The sequence below is a fragment of the Mandrillus leucophaeus genome, unplaced genomic scaffold, assembly GCF_000951045.1.
Source record: "Mandrillus leucophaeus isolate KB7577 unplaced genomic scaffold, Mleu.le_1.0 Scaffold250, whole genome shotgun sequence".
Lineage (NCBI taxonomy): Eukaryota > Metazoa > Chordata > Mammalia > Primates > Cercopithecidae > Mandrillus > Mandrillus leucophaeus.
The window spans coordinates 2,852,988-2,872,032 of NW_012102588.1; positions in this window are offsets into that span (position 1 = coordinate 2,852,988).

The window sequence follows — 19,045 nt, forward strand, 5'->3', positions numbered from 1 at the left end:
AAGGAAGGAAGGAAGGAAGGAAGGAAGGAAGGAAGAAGGAAAGAAAGAGAAAGTTAGCCAGGCATGGTGGTGTGCATCCACAGTCCCAGCTCCTCAGGAGGCTGAGGCAGGTGGATCACTTGAGCCCAGGAGATCAAGGCTGCAGTGAGCCAAGGTCATGCCACTGCACTTCAGCCTGGGTGACAGAGTGAGACTTTGTCTCAAAAAAAAAAAAAGTTTTGTTTGCACCCGCTTTTTAAAAGTGCTTTTAGCTCAAAATAACCCTTATGCCAAAATGGCATATTCTGGAGAGGCATATTCTGTCACTCTTCAATGTCAATTTAGCCAACTTATTCAAATTTAAAATGTGTATATTATTTGGAAAAACAATCCCATTTTTAAATATATACCTGTAAAGGGCTGAACTGTGTCCCCCCCAAATTCAAATTCATATTTGAAATCCTAACCCCCAATACCTGAGAATATGACTGACTGTATTTTTATATAGTGTCTTTCAGGAGGTTAAGTAGGGTAAAATAAGGTCATGTAGATGGGCCATAATTCAATATGACTGATGTTCTTACAAGATTGGGAGATTAGGACAGGCACACACAGAGGAAAGACCCTATGAATTCAAAAGAGAAAATGGTCACCTACAAACCAAGGAGAGAGGCTTCAGAAGACACCAGCCTTGCCTCAGACTTCTAGCCTCTAGGACTATGAGAAAATAAATTTTTGTTTTATAAGGCCACTGGTCTGCAATATTTTGTTATGGCAACCCTAGCGATCTAATACAATACCCTAGAAAAATATCTGCACATTTTTATGAGACACGTATTTGTGGGACAGGACTCAGACTTGTAGAACTTGATTCAAAGGAATCAGAATGGCAGAGGACAAAAGAGCACAGGACTACAGCAGACAACACTGGTTCTACCTTTCCTTCAACCCCTTTACTGCACCCATGTTGACTTCCAACTGTGGCACCTGCTCTCTGTGGCCTGAGGTCTTTATCTCACCACTCCCATGGCAGGAGTTGCTAGGACTTTGGCACTGTTGATGCTTATTCATTCCTATCCCCATCCCAGCACCTGTCAATCAGTCAATGACTGCTGAGAGCTCCCTCAAGCTTGGGTGGGGTAATGCTGAGATAGGTATTTTGTACAAGCTCCTAGAGTTTTCCCAGCTGTATTAAGTTCCAGTTACTCAGCAGGTAGCTGGTTTAATAACACATTCCTTTACTGGATGCTTCCTTGATCAATCTCCAGGGTAGAGTCATTGTAGTTGCAGGCTTCTATCTAAACAGCATCCTCTGTCTTGTGTTTCTTTTTTATTATCATTGTCAAATATCATCTTTTCCACAACTTGGTTTCCACCAGTAGATAGTCCTCCACTTCCTCCCTAGCATGAGACATACATCCCACTGCCACTGGTCTATAAACATTCTGTTTATGTATATTGTACCACAATAAAAGATGTTAAGAACAATAAGTAAGTAAATAAATGTTCTGTTTTGCTTCAGAGGGAATCTCTGATTTATCCTAGATATAAGAAGTAACTTGGAAAAGAGCCCCAAGAGATACCTTAACAGAAGTCACAAACTACATGCTTTCAGGGGACAGGCATGTGATATAAATGGATGCTATAAGGCATTGTGAGTAGTGGGAGCTGGGATGAGAAGGAAAATGCATGCAAACTTAAGAGCTCCACACAGTGAGCCTGTCACTCTCCCTGATGAAGAAAGACATTTGCAATAGCTGACTCAACTAAAAACTGTTAAGATGGCACTTCAAGAAATATGGTGCCCAGCACAGATTTACTGACTAATTGAGATCTCATAATCAGTAGTTGCTTGGGATGCCAGAAAAGTCTTCCATTGTCAGTGAGCCCTCTGCTCCATAACTCCACTTCATCACTTTGCATTTCCTTCTCAGGCCTCTACCATCTCACTTCTGATTCCACCACTCCAACTGAAACTACACTCTAGGATCATGAATACTCTAATTGCCAAAGTCAATGACACCATCTAAGTTCTCATCCTGCTGGACCTCTCTGCATCTGTTAAAATAAATTTCGTTTTTAAAGCCCACTGGTCTGTGGTATTTTGTCATGGCAGCCCTAGGATGGCTTTCCTCAAAGTTTTGTCAACTTTTAATGCTACCCTGCTTTTGGGCACCCCTGTCTTTCTGATTCTACTCTTTGTCAGTCTCCTTTGCCGATTCCTCTTCCTCTGCTTGTCCCTTAGTTTCTGGTATTCCTCAAGGTTCCTTTTTCAACCTTTCCTCTGCAGACTCTACCCAATTTTCTTAACAAGTTCATCTGATCCCATGGCCTCAACAATTTAGATGCTATTTCCACTCTATCCCAAGCTCCTATGCCGTATTTCCAAATGACCACTGCACACCTCCACTTGATGGCCTGTGTGGCAGGGATTTTGTGCCTATTCTGTAAAACCCATTCTCTTCCTTCCTAGGAACCCAGCTTGGCTATATTTCCCAAGTTCCCTTGCAGTGAGCTCCCAAATTATTTCAACAATATTTCATTCTTCTTAAATTACTTCAAAATGTACCACAATTTGAATTTTTATGGTCTCTCATGGGAAACCATAAAAGCCAGCGGCAGAAAAAATTTATGCTTAATTCTCTTGGGAATGTGGATATGATGTGATTAGACAATGGCTCACCCAGGTGTTTTTGTTTTTTTTTTTTTTGGTTTTTTTTTGTGTTTTTTTTTTTAGTTTAGCGTAGAGCTAAGGCTAGGAGTACTTAAGCCAGAGGGAGCTTTGCAATTTCAGTTTCTTAGATGCATATTCTCCAGGTAGAGTTCCACCTTAAAAGGAAAAGGGGTAAGTGATAGTGCCCTTTCTGAGCCAAATAGCCTTTTTCATAACATTGTCATGTGCTTGGAAGATAGCTGAAAATTTGTTTGCCTTTTAAATTTGATTCCATTATCCAGACACTCTCTCCCTCTGTTCTAATAGATATATCAGCTACGGGATGGCCTGTGAAGCACGGTGTGGCAGCCAGCCTTCACAGGCTTTGGGTACAGAAGACCAATCCTAACTGGACGTCTCACGGCTGTGTGCCTTGGGGCAAATTGTGGAGTCTCTCAGGGCTCACCTCCATCAATGAAAATAACAGCATCTTTTTGAGGGTGTATTGTGAAGATAAAGGGAGATAACAAATGTGGATAACATGGCATCTGCCACATGATTATAATTATCGCCATGCGTCAGATGCTGTACTGGATGCTTTGCACATATCTCATCAATCATACAGTCCTGCCAGGTGAGCCTTATCAGCCCCCGCTTCACAGATGAGGAAATGGAGACTTACAGGCCCAAGGCCAACCACGCACAGTGGCTCACGCCTGTAATCCCAGCACTTTGGGAGGCCCAGGAGGGCAGATCTCCTGATGTCAGGAGTTCAAGACCAGCCTGGACAACATGGTGAAACCCCCGTCACTACTAAAAATACAAAAATTAGCCAGGCATGGTGGCACAGGCCTGTAATCTCAGCTACTTGGGAGGCTGAGGCACAAGAATCACTTGAACCCGGGAAGCGGAAGTTGTGGTGAGCCAAGATGGCACAACTGCACTCCAGCCAGGGCAACAGAGCAAGATCCTGTCTTAAAAAATAAAAACAAACAAAACCAAAAAAACCACAGCTAGTAAATGACAGAGTTGGGATTTACACCCATGTCTGCCTGTCTATAAAAACCCATGTTCTGTCCACTAAACCATGAGTAAGTGCTCAATAAAAGTTCATTCACTTTCTGTCACTATGCAAGTAACTTCACAGCCCTTTGTAGAGCATCATATCTTGGCACTTCCAAGTTGTCAGTGCCACTCTAGGATCAATTATAGCACCCTAGATACAAATCTGCAAAATTCAGCTTTGTTTCTTTCTTTTCTTAACAGCAATAAAGCAGTAGCAGTCTTTCCAGTTGTGCCACAATATTAAAAATCATTTGAAGATAATACTAATAAATTCATTTTTTTTCTAAAACACATTACAAATCTAAGCATTATCTAGGTACCACCGTAATCACTTTTTCCTCTTCCTTAATAGGAAAGTGAAGGCCTGAGCTAGCTGGGTCCCCAAAGAGAAAGGAAATGCAAATATAGGGGGTATACAATGTCTTGTACTCATTGGCCTCTTGACTATTCCTTGTGGAAAGCAACAAATATAATTATTTTCTAGTTTTAAAAAATAACAGGTGAAGGCTGGGTGCGGTGGCTCATACCTGTAATCCTAGCACTTTGGGAAGCCGAGGTGGGTGGATCACCTGAGGTCAGGAGTTCAAGACCAGCCTGACCAATATGGTAAAACCCTATCTCTATTAAAAATATAAAAATTAGCCAGGTGTGGTGGTGTGTACTTGTAGTCTCAGGTGGCTGAGACAGGAGAATTGCTTGAATCTGGGAGGCAGAGGTTGCAGTGAGCTGAGATCACATCACTGCATTCTATCCTGGACAAGAGAACTAGACTCCACCTCAAAAAATAATAATACAATTTAAAAAATAACAAGTGGAAAGAATTACGATTGTATAGAACACTGATTGGCAATACGGCTGCACACTGGAATCACCTAAGGAGATTTAAAAACTATTGCTGCCTGGGCCCCACCCCCTAGAGATTCTGGCTTAACTGGTCTGGGGTACAACCTAGAATCAAGACGTTTAAAAATTCCCCAGATGGTCCTGACGTACAGCCATGGTTGAGAATCACTGGCTCAGCAGATCACAGATGGAACTCATGTCTCAAAAACTCCATGAGGCAGCCTTAAGTCGGACTTCCTGGATTGAATGCCAGCTTCACCACCTACTAGGTTTGTAACCTTGGCAAGTCATTTCAGTTCCCCATGTTCCCTTCTGCCCATTTAGAAAATGGGACTCAAAATATCTCATGATATTGGGAGGATTTAGTAAGGATATATTGAAAAAGCACTTAGTACAGTGTCTAGCACAGGAAGGTAAACACAAGGTTAGTATTGTTGAACTGTGATTCAGCCCTGAAATTTTCAGGACATGAGCAAGCCTAGCATAGAAAATTCAGCTGTCAAGGGTAAATGTCCCAGAAGGTTGGCCCTTTATTTAAGTACTTTGTTCCCATCCACCACAAAATGAACCTTTTTTCAAAATAAGCACCTTCTTATCTAACACAAAATGGAACTTAGACATCCCTGGGGTGAGGAAAGTAATATCTTCAAGAAGCCATCCTGAGGAGCATGTACTTGTTGGTTCTGGGAAGAAGCACTGACTCCAGATAATGTAGAGGAAGACATCTCTTTAGTTGGTTTGGGCTCTAGGAACTTTATGATGTTCCTTTAAACTTGACATCTTTCATTTGCAGACTCTTTGGCAGGTAATTTTCCCCAAACTGGTAACTGGCAAGTGAGACATGATTTCAGATGTAAAGATGTGATTCGTTAGGAGTTACAGGGCAGTGAATTTGGGGCTTTCACATCTTTCCTTTGTACAGATAAACACCTAGAAGTTAGCATCAAATATGCAATGTTGTTCTCCAGGCAGACAGAATACTCATACCCAGCAGTGTGACAAGGTCAGCAACACTCCCTGTAGATCCATGAAAGACCCAAGTAAATATGTATATTCCAATACATCAATGGAGTGGGCAAAGAAAGTTAAATTAAATCCCTTTAAAGAAGAGATGCTTCTAAAACAGTTTTTTATTTGAGATATTCGAAAGAGGAAGAATAGGAGTTAGAGTTTTTATTTTTATTTATTTAATTTTTATTTGCCTTTATTTATTTATTTTTGAGACAGAATTCTGCTCTTGTTGCCCAGGCTGGAGTGCAACGGCGTGATCTCGGCTCACCACAACCTCCGCCTCCTGGGTTCAAGTGATTCTCCTGCCTCAGCCTCCTGAGTAGCTGGGATTACAGGCATGCGCCACCATGCCTGGATAATTTTGTAGTTTTAGTAGAGATGGGCTTTCTCCATGTTGGCCAGGCTGGTCTTGAATGCCCAACCTCAGGTGATCTACCCGCCTCGGCCTCCCAAAGTGCTGGGATTACAGGCATGAGCCACCGTGCCTGGCCAAGTTTTTATTTTTAAAGGATCCCTCTGGCTACTGTTAGCAGAAGTAGATGGATTTGGGATACATTTTAGAGGTTGAACTGACAGAATTTGCTGTTTTGGCCTGGAATTGGTACAGAGAGCAGATGAGAAAACCAAAGAGGATTCCTAGATATTTGGTTGATGTCATTTTGCGGGAAATAGAAGGTATGGGGAAGAATAGGTTTGGGAAAGAAAATCAAGAGTCCTCTTTGGGCCTGGGCACAGTGGTTCATGCCTATAATCCCAACATTTTGGGAGGCCGAGGCAGATGGCTCGAGACCAGCCTGGGCAACATGGTGAAACCCTGTCTCTACAAAAAACAGAAAAGGAAAAATTAGCTGGGTGTGGTGGCATGAACCTATAGTCCCAGCTCCTTGAGAGGCTGAGGTAGGAGGATCACCTGAGCCCAGGAATTTGAGGCTGCAGTGAGCCAAGATCGTGCCACTGCACTCCAACCTAGGTGATAGAGTGAGACCCTATCTCAAAAAACAAACAAAAAGAGTTCTGTTTGGTCATGAAAGTGTTTAATGTTTATTAGACATTTGGGTGCAGATGTCGAGTAGGCTGTTGGAAATTCAAGTCTGTAGCTTAGGGATGAGAGCAGACGGTCTCTCAGCAGTCATTGGCTATACATGATTCGTGGGACTGCAGGAGCTCATCTCAGGAGAGAATATAAAGAAGCCCTTTCCCCTCATTCTATAGATGAGGGAACTATGCTTAGAATGTATCTGTTTTCATAGTGAATCAGCAGTAGAATCAAGATTAGAATCCAAACTTAATCCCACTGAGGGATTCCAGGGTGCAGGACTTGCGTGCTAAAACCATGGAAGTTCCAGGCAGCCAAGGAGGGTTGATCACCCTATTCCTAGGCCAGTAATTATATCATCTAACCATTTTCTCCTTTGGTGACCTGGAAGTGATTGATTGCTGTGACTGCTTTGTTTACTCTTGTTTTCAAGGGAAGATTTTCATTCTTTTCTATGTCAATGAAATATTATGTTCATTTGAAATAAGACTTAGCTTTCCCCGAGAGGAAATTACAAAGTGGTAATTACCATGTTTTCTTGCTCCTCCTGGAATAATCAGAACAAGAAAGACAATATTTTTGATGGTGGCACATGATTAACTCTCAAGACAAAGCTGAAATCTCAGCTGGAGGGAGAGGGGCAGGAGAGAATAAAGTGCCTCAAACTGAGCTCAGCATCTCCCTGAATTCAGCCACTCCTCCTGACTCTTCTGCTTACATTGCTATCACATCTTTTCTCTGCTCTTTATCTCTCCCTTCCTGATACCACTCCAGTTTCCTAGCTCTATAAATTTGTCCTCATCAACGTGCCTTGCATCTGACATTCAATGACCCACTATACACAAAATTGCTCAAAACAGAAACTCTGGAGTCGCCCTTGACCCTCCTTTCTCCCTCTCTGATGGAATCTTTTCTCCCACACTTCCCAAATACCTCTTATATCTGTCTTTTCCTCTCATGTCTCACAACCACCACCTTAGCACAGGCCACCAAACCCCTAGATTTCTGTAGAAGTCTACTGCATTATTTATCTCCCACTTTGCCTCTAATCCAGGCTCCACACTGATGACAAAATTATCTTTTTAAAATGCAAATCTGATTATAGCACTTGCTGCCTTCATCATTTATGCTTTTTAAATTTTAAATTTTTTATTGATATATAACAGTTGTACATATTTTGGGAATGCTGGTGCTATTTTGATTGCTGTCTACAATGTGTAATGATCAAATCAGGGTCATTGGAATATCCATCACCTTAAACATTGATCTTTTCTTTGTGTTGGGAACATTGCAATTCTTCTCTTCCAGCTATTCTGAAATACACAATAAATTATTGTTAACTATAATATCCCTACTGTACTATCAAATACTAGGACTTATGCCTTTTATCTAACTGTATCTTTGTACCCCTTAAGATTTAGACTTTACTAAGACTGGCTTCCTCCATATTTACTTCAAAATCTGGCTCCTTCCATCACTTCCAGTCAGTTTCTATATTCAGATCAGATCTTTTTGGATCCTCTCATTGGGAAGATGGGAGATCATCTTATGTTTGAGGTTGCTTTGCTTGTGGCAGTGATTCAGTGCCTGAATGTAAAGGAAACATATCTCCTTCCTCTCAGCTGAGATTCCTACCTTCAGTCACCCTCGCTGCAGTTCAGCCTATCCTGCTGCACAGTGAGAGGAGTGGCTGTGGTGTGCTGGGAGTATTGATCTTAGAGTCAAGGGACCCCAGTAGAATTCTAGCTCTGTCACTTTCAATCCGTCTGACTTTGGGCAAGTCATTTAACTTGTCTGAACTTCATTTGCCTAATCTGTAAAATGAAGGCACTCCATAAACATTAATTAAAACTGAAGCTTCCTTGCTCTAAATTTTTAGTAACTCTCATTGCCGGACTTACCCAATTTCTCAGTCTGGCTGGTTTTCAAAACCCTCCCTCTGTCTGCAGCTTTAACCAACTTACACATACTTTGTGCCATACACCAGTCTACTTGCAGCCCTCTGGACGCCCATCACACTGTGCCTTACACACAAATGTCCACTGGAGCATCCCTGTCGTCACTGTTGTCACACTCATTCACCTTCTGAGGTTCAGTTCCATTGCTACCTCATTCTGCAATGAAACTTTTCTTAATCCCTCAACCAAATGTAATCTCTCCCTCTGCTAAATACCCCATCTTTCTATGTATAGTTTATGGTACCAATCTATTCACGTTGTAGAAGTTCTTGTGCTTGTCTAGTAAGTGATTAGGATCTTCCACTTTATTGTAAGGACCTTAGCATCATAAGACACATTATGCTGAGCATTCTATGTCCTCAACAATTATTTATTAAATTTAAAGTACTTATGGGACAAGGGCATTAGCAAAATCCATCATCTAAATGCCTAATTAGGAATCTATTAATTCATTTGTGCACTTATCAAGCATTCACTGAGGTTTTTGAAGTCCTGGAGATTTACAGAGAATTTTAGACAGAGTTCCAACCTTGAATGATCTCATAACATAATCAGACAGCTAAAATATAATGTGATAAATACATAACAGGAAATCAGCAGATAAATAAGCATGATTACAAATACTTTATTTTATTGATTATGGTGAAATGCCTCAAGAGATTCCATTTTAGTCTTTGTAAAGTCCCACAGTTTAGATACACAAACCCATCCATGTCTGCTTAGGCAGAAGGAGCAGGGAATTATTATTTGTTTAATGCCTATTAGGTGCTGTTTTAGTTCTTGTACTGCTATAAAGAAATACCTGAGGCTGGACAATTTATAAAGAAAAGAGGTTTAACTGGCTTATAGTTCCACAGGCTGTACAGGAAGCATGGCAGGGGAGGCCTCAGGAAACTTACAAACATGGCAGAAGGTGAAGAGGAAGCAGGCACATTGTACATGGCTGGAGCAGCATGAAAAGTGGGGTGGGGAGGTGCCACACAATTTTAAACAACCGGATCTCACGAGAACTCTATCATGAGAACAGCTCTAGGGAGATGGTGATAAACCATTAGAAATCACCCCCATGATTCAGTCACCTCCTACCAGGTCCCACCTCCAACATTACGGATGACATTTCAATGTGAGATTTGGGTGGGGATACAGACCCAAACCATATCCGGTGCCAAGCAATATATACACATTATTTCATTGTCAGAGGTATTGTGGGATATTGTTAAAATCCACACTTTATAGCTGAGGAAACTTAAGAATTTTGTGTAAGGCCTTACAATTGGAAGTTGTGAGTCAGTTTTTCAACCCAAGACTCTTCGATCTCAACTGGCCTGTGATATCAACTTTTTAGACGACAACCAGACAGCAACCTGAGGGCCTGCGGGTAGTCTGTCCCAGGAACTTGAGCTACTGACTTGGAACTGCAGGAATTTGCTTCTTGGCCAGAAGACTTAGATATCAAAGGGACCAGGGATATTTGGCCAGGCTAAGGTAAGATTTAGAGGAGTCATTCAACCAGGAAATATGGTAAGATAGTCCAGGTGACAACTCAGGAAAGAATTGCCACTTTGAAGCCGGAACACAAAACCCTCTCCCTGAAGTTCTATCTTTGAAAATTTCACCTCTTTTGAAGCAGCCTCCAAGGGAAAGGAGCCAAGGGCTGCTCCTGTTCTAAGTTTTATTTGCTAACCTCAGCTTCCACTCAGTCACCTCATTAGAACAATGGAATGCAGTGAAACTGTAAGCACAGAATGATGAAGGTGGGAGTGCCATTAGGAGGAACAGCATGCTGTGATTTCCAGGAATGTAGAAAGAGAAGCTAACATTCTCAAGACTTTGTGGAAAGATTAAGGAAACAACTTTCTAGGAGGAAAACAATGCAATAATTCCTCTAACAGATGTGTTTGCCACAAAACAGATAGAAACAAATTGTTTAATGTGAAAATGCTTTCAAATATGTGTACAAAAAAAGTGAGGTGGTAAAGAACAGACTTTGTTATTTTTCTGTCTTTACTCAAAGATCTCTAAGTTCCACTAAAATTATGTTTTCCATTGCAGAGGGCAGAGCTGTGGCCAGATAGGGATCCTTCTGCATTCAAATCGAAAACTGGTGAGAACCGTGCTTATTTCTACAGATGGTGCTAACATAAGTCCATAGACTTAGGTGTTCAAGAAATGCAAAAATCTGTTCGAGTTCTATAACTCAAAATCTACCATAGTCTTCATTCTTCCAGGTGAAAGAAACTTAATCTCAGCCTATTTAGGGTTTCCTCTTTTCCTAAGAGCTATATCTTTGTACTAGGAATACCAAAAGGCTGGGACAGGGGTGCACACGAGAGACAGTATTCGGACATCCTTCCCTATCCATCCACACTGCCATCCACTGAGGTGGACTTTGGTCTGCATGATGACTCATTCCAGTCTGCAAGGTCCTTTCCTACCCAGTGGTTTTCTTACACTCTTGTGGGCGCACAGGAAACATTTTGTGGCTTCCAAGCCACACTGGGTTCAGGAAAGCAACCCCATGCTTCTAAGACCCTATCTGCTTCCCTGCAGTTTGGGGACCGGTGAAGTTATTCCACTGCCCTGTACTATGCAGGGCTGCGATAGCGTCTGCTGTTCAGGCCCTTTAGCCAGGACCAACCACACTGCCCCTTCTCCATGGATATTTTCCCTCCGTTCTGGGGACTCACTTGGGAAAGCACCTCTAGTACCCCCACTGTCTTACCTCAATCCTCCAAATCTATCTTGAGATTCTCTTGCCCTCCTCTCTCTCTCAGGACCACACCTTTAAAACTCCAAAACCAGGTGGCTACTCTGTGACTGGAAGGAGAGAGGGAGGTCACGGGGTAGCAGAAAGTATGAGGGAGAAGGACCAATTGGTCTTGCCTCAAAATGGCACTCACAGTTTTCTGTTTTGTTGTTGAGTCTAAATGATTCTCTCTTCTCAAAACAAACAAACAAAAAACATGTTTTTTAAAATTTAAAGACATATTTCAAACTGTTTATAGCCCAATTCATTTAGCTTTCATGATCTCTCCTATTTCTGACAGTTACAAATGCAAATGTTCTCTTTGGGAAATCAAATGTTACTTTGAGTCCCTGGGATGTTTATGCAGAGCTATTAGAAAGGGAGGGAATTTATGACATGGGAACACACAAACTTAGCCAGGGGTAGGGAGACACATTTTCCTCGCACTCTAAGACAGGGCTAATAGCTATAATTTCACCTGCATTCCTGGATATCAGCCCTTTCTCGCCCCAGGCTCTGGCATGATGCCTCTGAAGATAAGGGAAGAAAGCAGCCACTCTAATCTGATAACAGACCTGGCTACACAAGAAAGCAAAGTAGGTCATCCTAGTTAAGTGATTTGAGGGCAATTACCATTTGATAATGGTAATTGAGGATGCCACCTTCTCCAGGCATCTTCTTCACCTTGTGGGCTCTCCCCTTTCTCTGGGGAAAATTTGTTTCATCAATGTTATTTCTTTGTTTTAGAAAGCATAGATTTGAAGACCCTCCCTTGACTCCATACAGACAGAAAGCCTTTCCAGACGCCTTCTGATTCCTCCTGGCACCTGCAGACTGCAGGGCAACCAAAGGAACTGGGATGATTGCAGAGTTCTCTATTCATTCACAGAGTCTTCCCATCCCTTTTCTCTCTTCCCCACAGCAAGTCCTCTTCTGAACCCTCATCACCAAATATCTGCATGCTGTTATGCAGCTGTCTTAGCACGAGGTCTTTGATGTCTGTATCCTCACACCCTTACAAGATCCTGAGAAAGGAAGGTGACATGTGAGACACTTCAATGTCTTCCTGCCACGAGCAATGTCTTTCTGCAATCAGCCTCCAACTCTATGCATCCAAAGGTGGTAGAATTTGTTAGCTCTTTTTTCCTTCTCAGTGAATTTAAGTTACAAGCCAGAGCATAATTTTCTTAGTTTTTATGAAGTCCTTCAGAACTACAAGTGTTGAAACAAAGTTCTGAAGATATTTTTCATTTTTCACTGGAAAACAATTTCTAACCTACTCCAGTTTCAAGAGGAGCCCCGGGAAATACACAAAAGACTGAAAATTCCCTTATTCTCCTGCCAACTTCTCCATTTACTGTGGAGGTAACCTGAGTCTTTGTGCTCAGTTCCTACTCAGAATTCAAGTTGGAGAGAACAATGTTGATTACATTTCTAACAGCAGCAAATACAATGGGAAGTAAAGCTCTTTAGGTATGTGTCAGGGTAATTTTTATCATAAACAATTGGATTGTCGCAGATTAGTCATACATAAGTATTAGATCCATAATAATGTGTTCATTCTCCAACTTTGACATTTAACATTAAGTTTAGTATAGAGATTTTTCAACCATAGCTGTACATTAGAATAATCTGGGGATTTTTAAAGCAATAGTTAAGCCACACACAATCTCAGAGATTCTGACTTAATTGCTGTGGGGTGAAAGTCAAGGTGTCAGCATTGCATTAAAATCTCCACAGGCGATTCTAATCTGAAGCTGGGGTGTGGAACCATGAGTAGAGAGAACATAATGCAGGCTTTGGAGGTGGACAGACTTTGGTTCAAATCCCTGCTCTACCACTTACTGGTTGTGTGATTTGGGGAGAATTACTTAATGATTTTAAGCCTAAATTTCCTCCTCTGTCTAAAGGAAGATGGAGTAGTCAGATAGTTTGAATATATGTCCCCATCAAATCTCATGTTACATGCAATCCCTAACCCAGGAGGTGGGCCTGGTGGGAGATGTTCGGGTCATGGGAGTGGATTCCTCATGGCCCAGTGCTGTCTTTGAGCTAGTGAGTAAGTTCTCTCAAGAGCTGGTTATTTAAAAGTGTGGCACCTCCCGCAATCACTGCTGCTCCTGCTTCATCTTCTGCCATAAGTAAAAGCTCCCTGAGGCCTCCCTAGAAGTGGAGCAGATGCCAGCAACATGCTTGTACATCTTGCAGAACCATGAACCAACTGAACCTCTGTTCTTTATAAGTTACCCAGTCTCAGGTATTTCTTTATAGCAACACAAGAACAGCTTAATACAGGTAGTGTTTAAGGGCTGTATTAAAGATTAAATGAGGTAACTGGTGTATGTAAAACATGAATTGCCTGGCACAGAATAGGTATGCTATAAATATCAGTACTCATCCTCCCCTTTTATACTTGATCTTTTTTTTTTTTTTTTTTTTTTTTCAGATGGAGTCTTGCTCTGTTGCCCAGGCTGGAGTGCAGTGGCATGATCTCTGCTCACTGCAAGCTCTGCCTCCCGGGTTCACACCATTCTCCTGCCTCAGCCTCCCAAGTAGCTGGGACTACAGGCGCCTGCCACCACACCCTGCTAACTTTTTGTATTTTTAGTAGAGATGGGGTTTCACCGTGTTAGCCAGGATGGTCTCAATCTCCTGACCTCGTGATCCACCCGCCTTGGCCTCCCAAAATGCTGGGATTACAGGCTTGAGCCACTGCACCCAGCCACACGTGATCATTTTTAAGATTCAAGTGCTAATCCATGAGGGAAAGAGGGGAACCCCTGTGGACCTAGTGCTTGGAATTGAAGTGAAGGCAGATTTGGTGTTGATCAGAGTAGAGAATAAGGAGGATGAGGTCAAATCTCAATTTTCTCTGTGATGAATAATCACACAAGGGCTGCAAATCACAGCTCCATAATCACAGCTCTCAGAACATTCTGGTACAGTTTCCTTTTTTAAAATTAAACCTTCTGGTACCATACTGTAGAATCTATATTTTAAATTTAATATTCAATAAAGTTTTTCTGAGGTGTTTTTAGATATGACAAATCACTTGGATATTCTGTTCCATGCACTTTATTTGTTCTCTAATATTGGCTATCAGTAGGAAATTTACAACTTTACAGTTGTATTTACAACAACATTCACAAAAGATAGTTTATTGAAGATACTCCATGTGTTCCTCCTAAACTCCTATTTTGCCCCCGTGTTGTGCTGAACCCTTGTTAACCTCAACAGAGAAGCCTCCATTTTCAAGAGGCCAAACAAGAGATCCTGAGCCAGGACACGAGACATGGGGTTTTATTAGGGGCTCACAAACAGCAGAGAGAGCCCAGTGGCGGTGGGCTGGACAACGTATCCACCTTCCTTCAGTCCAGTGACAGTGGGCTGGACAGGAAAACTGCAATGGCTTGCAAATATCCAGTGTATATAGCATTTTCACTTAACACCCTCCCCTTAACAACCTCTACTTGCAACCTTCATATAACCCAAAACCCAGGGCCTCCATCTCCTGTACGGCTTATGTTCCACAGGATGAGACAGGGGCTCAGATGTTCTTCATAGACAAGGAGTGAATCTCAGGGTTGGCCACTCCCAGATTCTATAGCTTGAAACACACATTCAGGTGTGTCTGCCCTATGGGGTCATGATCAGAGTATGCTTACATTATTGCTATCAGGTACATTTCCTCTATACCACCTGCCAAGAAACAGCCCTGAGATTGCTCTTTAAATGTCTTAAAATAAAAGCTATGAAGAAAGACGATGCTATCCAGGCCATCAGCAAATAACAAAAACCTTGTGAGCAAGAACATGACTCATGCTCTGTGCTATATCTTTGAGGGCTCAAGGTGATCTTCTCTGGTAAACAGCTCGAGATGCCAGAAAAACCCCTAAGCAGGCTGAGGGCAATTGGAACAAGGAATTCAAAAGAACAGAAGAGTGAGGGAGAGCAGGTTTGGGGAGAGTGGGAAGAAAGACATGCTCCAATGCTTGAGATAAACCGTGTAATGTGGAACTGGGTCCATCTGATAACTTTGTTGGAAACCAGTTGAGCCAAGAGTCTAAGAATTTGGTAATTCTGGGTCAGATCCTTTTCCTCTTAGCACTAACAAATTAGGAGCTAGCCTAGCACAGGGAATGACTCATTGTTGTATTGCTTTCTTTCCTCATCTCCCCTCTCCTTTTTTTAAAAATGGGGACAGGGTCTTGCTTTGTTGCCCAGGCTGGTCTTGAACTCCCGGGCACAGGCGATCCTTCTGCCTCAGCCTCCCAAAGTGCTGGGAGTACAGGCATGAGCCACCACACCCTGCCTCTTCCCTCTTTTTAAGGATATGGATATTAGATACTAATTTTTTAAATTAAATAGCTAGAAGGGAACCTGGGTCATTTCATCTAGACTGTCTTCAGCAGAGCAATGTTCAACTTATAAATAAATCTCCAATTCATACACACACACACACACACACACACACACACACACACACACACACACAAACGGGGTAAAATTTCCTTATAAAAGTTATAAATATATTTTATGTCATATAGTATAGACTAAGAGCTTTGGCTGAGGAGTAGCACAAATGTGCATGCTAATCCCAGCTTCCCAATTACTAGCCAGGTCACTATCTTGCTAAGCCTCAGATTCCTCATCTTTGGAATGAGAATAATAATAGCATCTACCTTACAGATTTGATGTGAGGATGAAGTGCTACTGCTGGACACAAAATGACCACTCCAAGTAGTGAGCTATTGATGTTAAAAATATGGGGAAAATCACATATTTGTAATTGATGACATATGGTATGGAAAGCATGTAAAACAGTGTCTGGCACATGGTAGGTGCTGATTAAACCTTAGCTGTTATCATTGATGTCATCACCTTCTTCTTCTTCCTCATCACTATACTAGACTGCATTTCATTTCCTAGATGATATTTAGTCCAAGTTACTTTTGTGATACCTTTCTTTCCCCTCTAATTGCCAATGCACTTCTCCTAATATGAGTGACATGTATCTCAATATTTCCCAAAATGACTAAAAAAAGTATTAAACCACCTCCACCTCCACATAGCCATGAGATAATATTGGATATATAAATAATACATATTTGTAATTTACATTTCAAAATGTTATTTCCATATACAGTTATTGTATTTTGTAACCCAAAAGTCAGGACACAACATTATATCCACAGTCTGACAAGGGGACAGAACACTTAGAATTGAGCCTTCCCCACATCAGCTTGACTACATTCAATGATAGAAATGTATTAGACTTGACCAAGCTTTGTCCTCAAAATTGCTTCCTAATCAAATTCTGGCCTAGGAACTCCATGGCATGCCTCCATGCAAAGATGGAATGGGTCTCTTCTTAAGGACAGTACTGTTGGGTTCCACCCTGGTGCAATAGGATGCCAGCTTTCCTCTTCATTGTCTGGTTTCTAGGACATCTGCTGTCAAACAGGGTGCCTATCTACCAGTATTCCACAGCCTTGCAAGAGAGAGTAGCATCAAACAGTCTGGTCTGCTTCTATCAAAAGCCTCCCCAATAAAAAAGATATATACTTGTTATTGGCTGAAGAATATATAGTTTTTCACCTTTCCAGGTACTCTAAATGATAGACTTGTATCACATTGAATCCAAGGCTGCCTATACATGTTAACAGCTGATGTTTATTGAGAGCTAGGCATTATATAAGCACTTTACTTTCATTATCTCACTTAACCCCCTCTCTCTTTATGTATATATAAAGCAGAAATACAGAAAGAGCCTGGACCCAGAAAACACCCATGAATAGCTGCATTGGCCATGGATGGCTCACCCTTGTGCTACTCCTGAGCCGAAGCTCTTAGTCTATACTATATGACATAAAACATATTTATATTATAACTTTTATAAGGAAATTCTACCCCGTTTTGTGTGTGTGTGTGTGTGTGTATATATATATGTCACCTAGGCTGTCACCTAGGCTGTCACCTAGGCTGGAGTGTAGTGGTGTGATCATGGCTCACTGCAGCCTCCACCTCCTGTGCTCAAGCAATCTTCCCTCCTCAGCCTCCCAAGTAGCTGGGACTACAGGTGCATGCTACCACACCTGACTAATTTTTAAAAATTGTTTTGTAGAGACAGGGTCCCACTATGTTGTCCAGGATGTCAAAATTAGTCTTTGAGTGACAGTCTCTTATTATCCTCCTATGGCTGATGCTTTGTATTGGCTACTCACAAACAATGTACATTTCTTTCCTCCTTCATGACTGAAATGCTGATGTGAGAATGAAGGTGCCACAGCCATTTTGCAACCATAAGGCAACAAGCATGAAGACAGAGGCCTCCATGCTAAGAACATCAAAGCAGGAATACAGAAAGAGGCTGGACCCAGAAAACATTCATGAATAGCTGCATTGGCCATGGATGGCCCAACCCTGGACTTATTATATCAGAAAAATAACCCCCTAAGTAATTCTGATAGATTCTTTTGTTCTTGGAGCCAAACACGTTTCGAATTGATGCACTTCATCTTATGAATGAGAAAACTTAAAGCTCAGTGAGTTTGGGTAATTTCTCCAAACTCCTGTGGCCAGTAGGTGCTAGAAACAGGATTTGTACTCACATCTGCCCAGCACCAACACACATGCTCTTACTCAGAAGAGCACTGCAGTGCCCTCCCATCACCGTATCTGCATCAGTTCACCACGTCTCATCCTTCCCAAACCATGTGTCACAGAACTCAGACATTCATAGACATGCTTCAGCAGAAAGGTTTCTGTGGTAAGATAAGTTCTAAGAACACGGAGTTGTGTATTCCCTTTTTGTAGAGAACCACAATGCACATCAAAATGTCAGTTTCCCAAAAAAAAAAAAAAAAAAATCTATTATTAAGAAACCTTATTGACTTTGATTAATTCAGTGGTTCCCTAACTTATATGAGTATGGAATACATTTTTTTTAAATGACATTCCTATAAATATCTTCCAGAACATTGTTTCCTTGAACACCAAATTGGGAGATCACTCACTGAATTTTAAGCATTATTTCCTCAGCTTTGGTTTAAAGTAAAAGGAAAGTGAGTCACAATTTTGTCCATTCTGCACCTCCGGGTCCCCTATGAAGTCCCAAAGGGTAAATTTCTTTGAGAATCTGGTGCCAGGGGAAAACATGTACCTCCTGAGGAAGTTGTTTGCTTCCTTTTTAAAAATAAAACGATGTGACTTACAGAGCTTCTCCTTTTGTTTTGGCTTTCTGGAGGCTGAGACAAATGGGAAGCAATTATCAGCTCAGGTTCCTGCGTTTTACGTATTTGTTGGTTTTTGTTTTTTTAGTCTGATCTTGATTTTCCTCTTGATTTTCCTTGTCCTAATTCTGTATTTGAGTTTTATTTGGCATTATTGTATATGTTCTTGTGAGTGACATTATGTTTGTGGAGTAGAGTGGAGTACAAATTCATTAAATAAAAATCAAGACTGACCTGAGGCTGGGTGCAGTGGCTCATGCCTATAATCTCAGCACTTTGGAGGCCGATGTGGGCACACCACAAGGTCAAAAGTTTGAGACCAGCCTGGCCAATATGGTTAAATCTCGTCTCTACTAAAAATACAAAAATTAGCCGGGTGTGGTAGCGGGCACCTGTAGTCCCGGCTACTTGGGAGGCTGATTCAGGAGAATTGCTTGAACCCAGGAGGCGGAGGTTGCAGTGAGCCAAGATCGTGCTACGACACTCCAGCCTGGGTGACAGAACGAGACTCTGTCTCAAAAA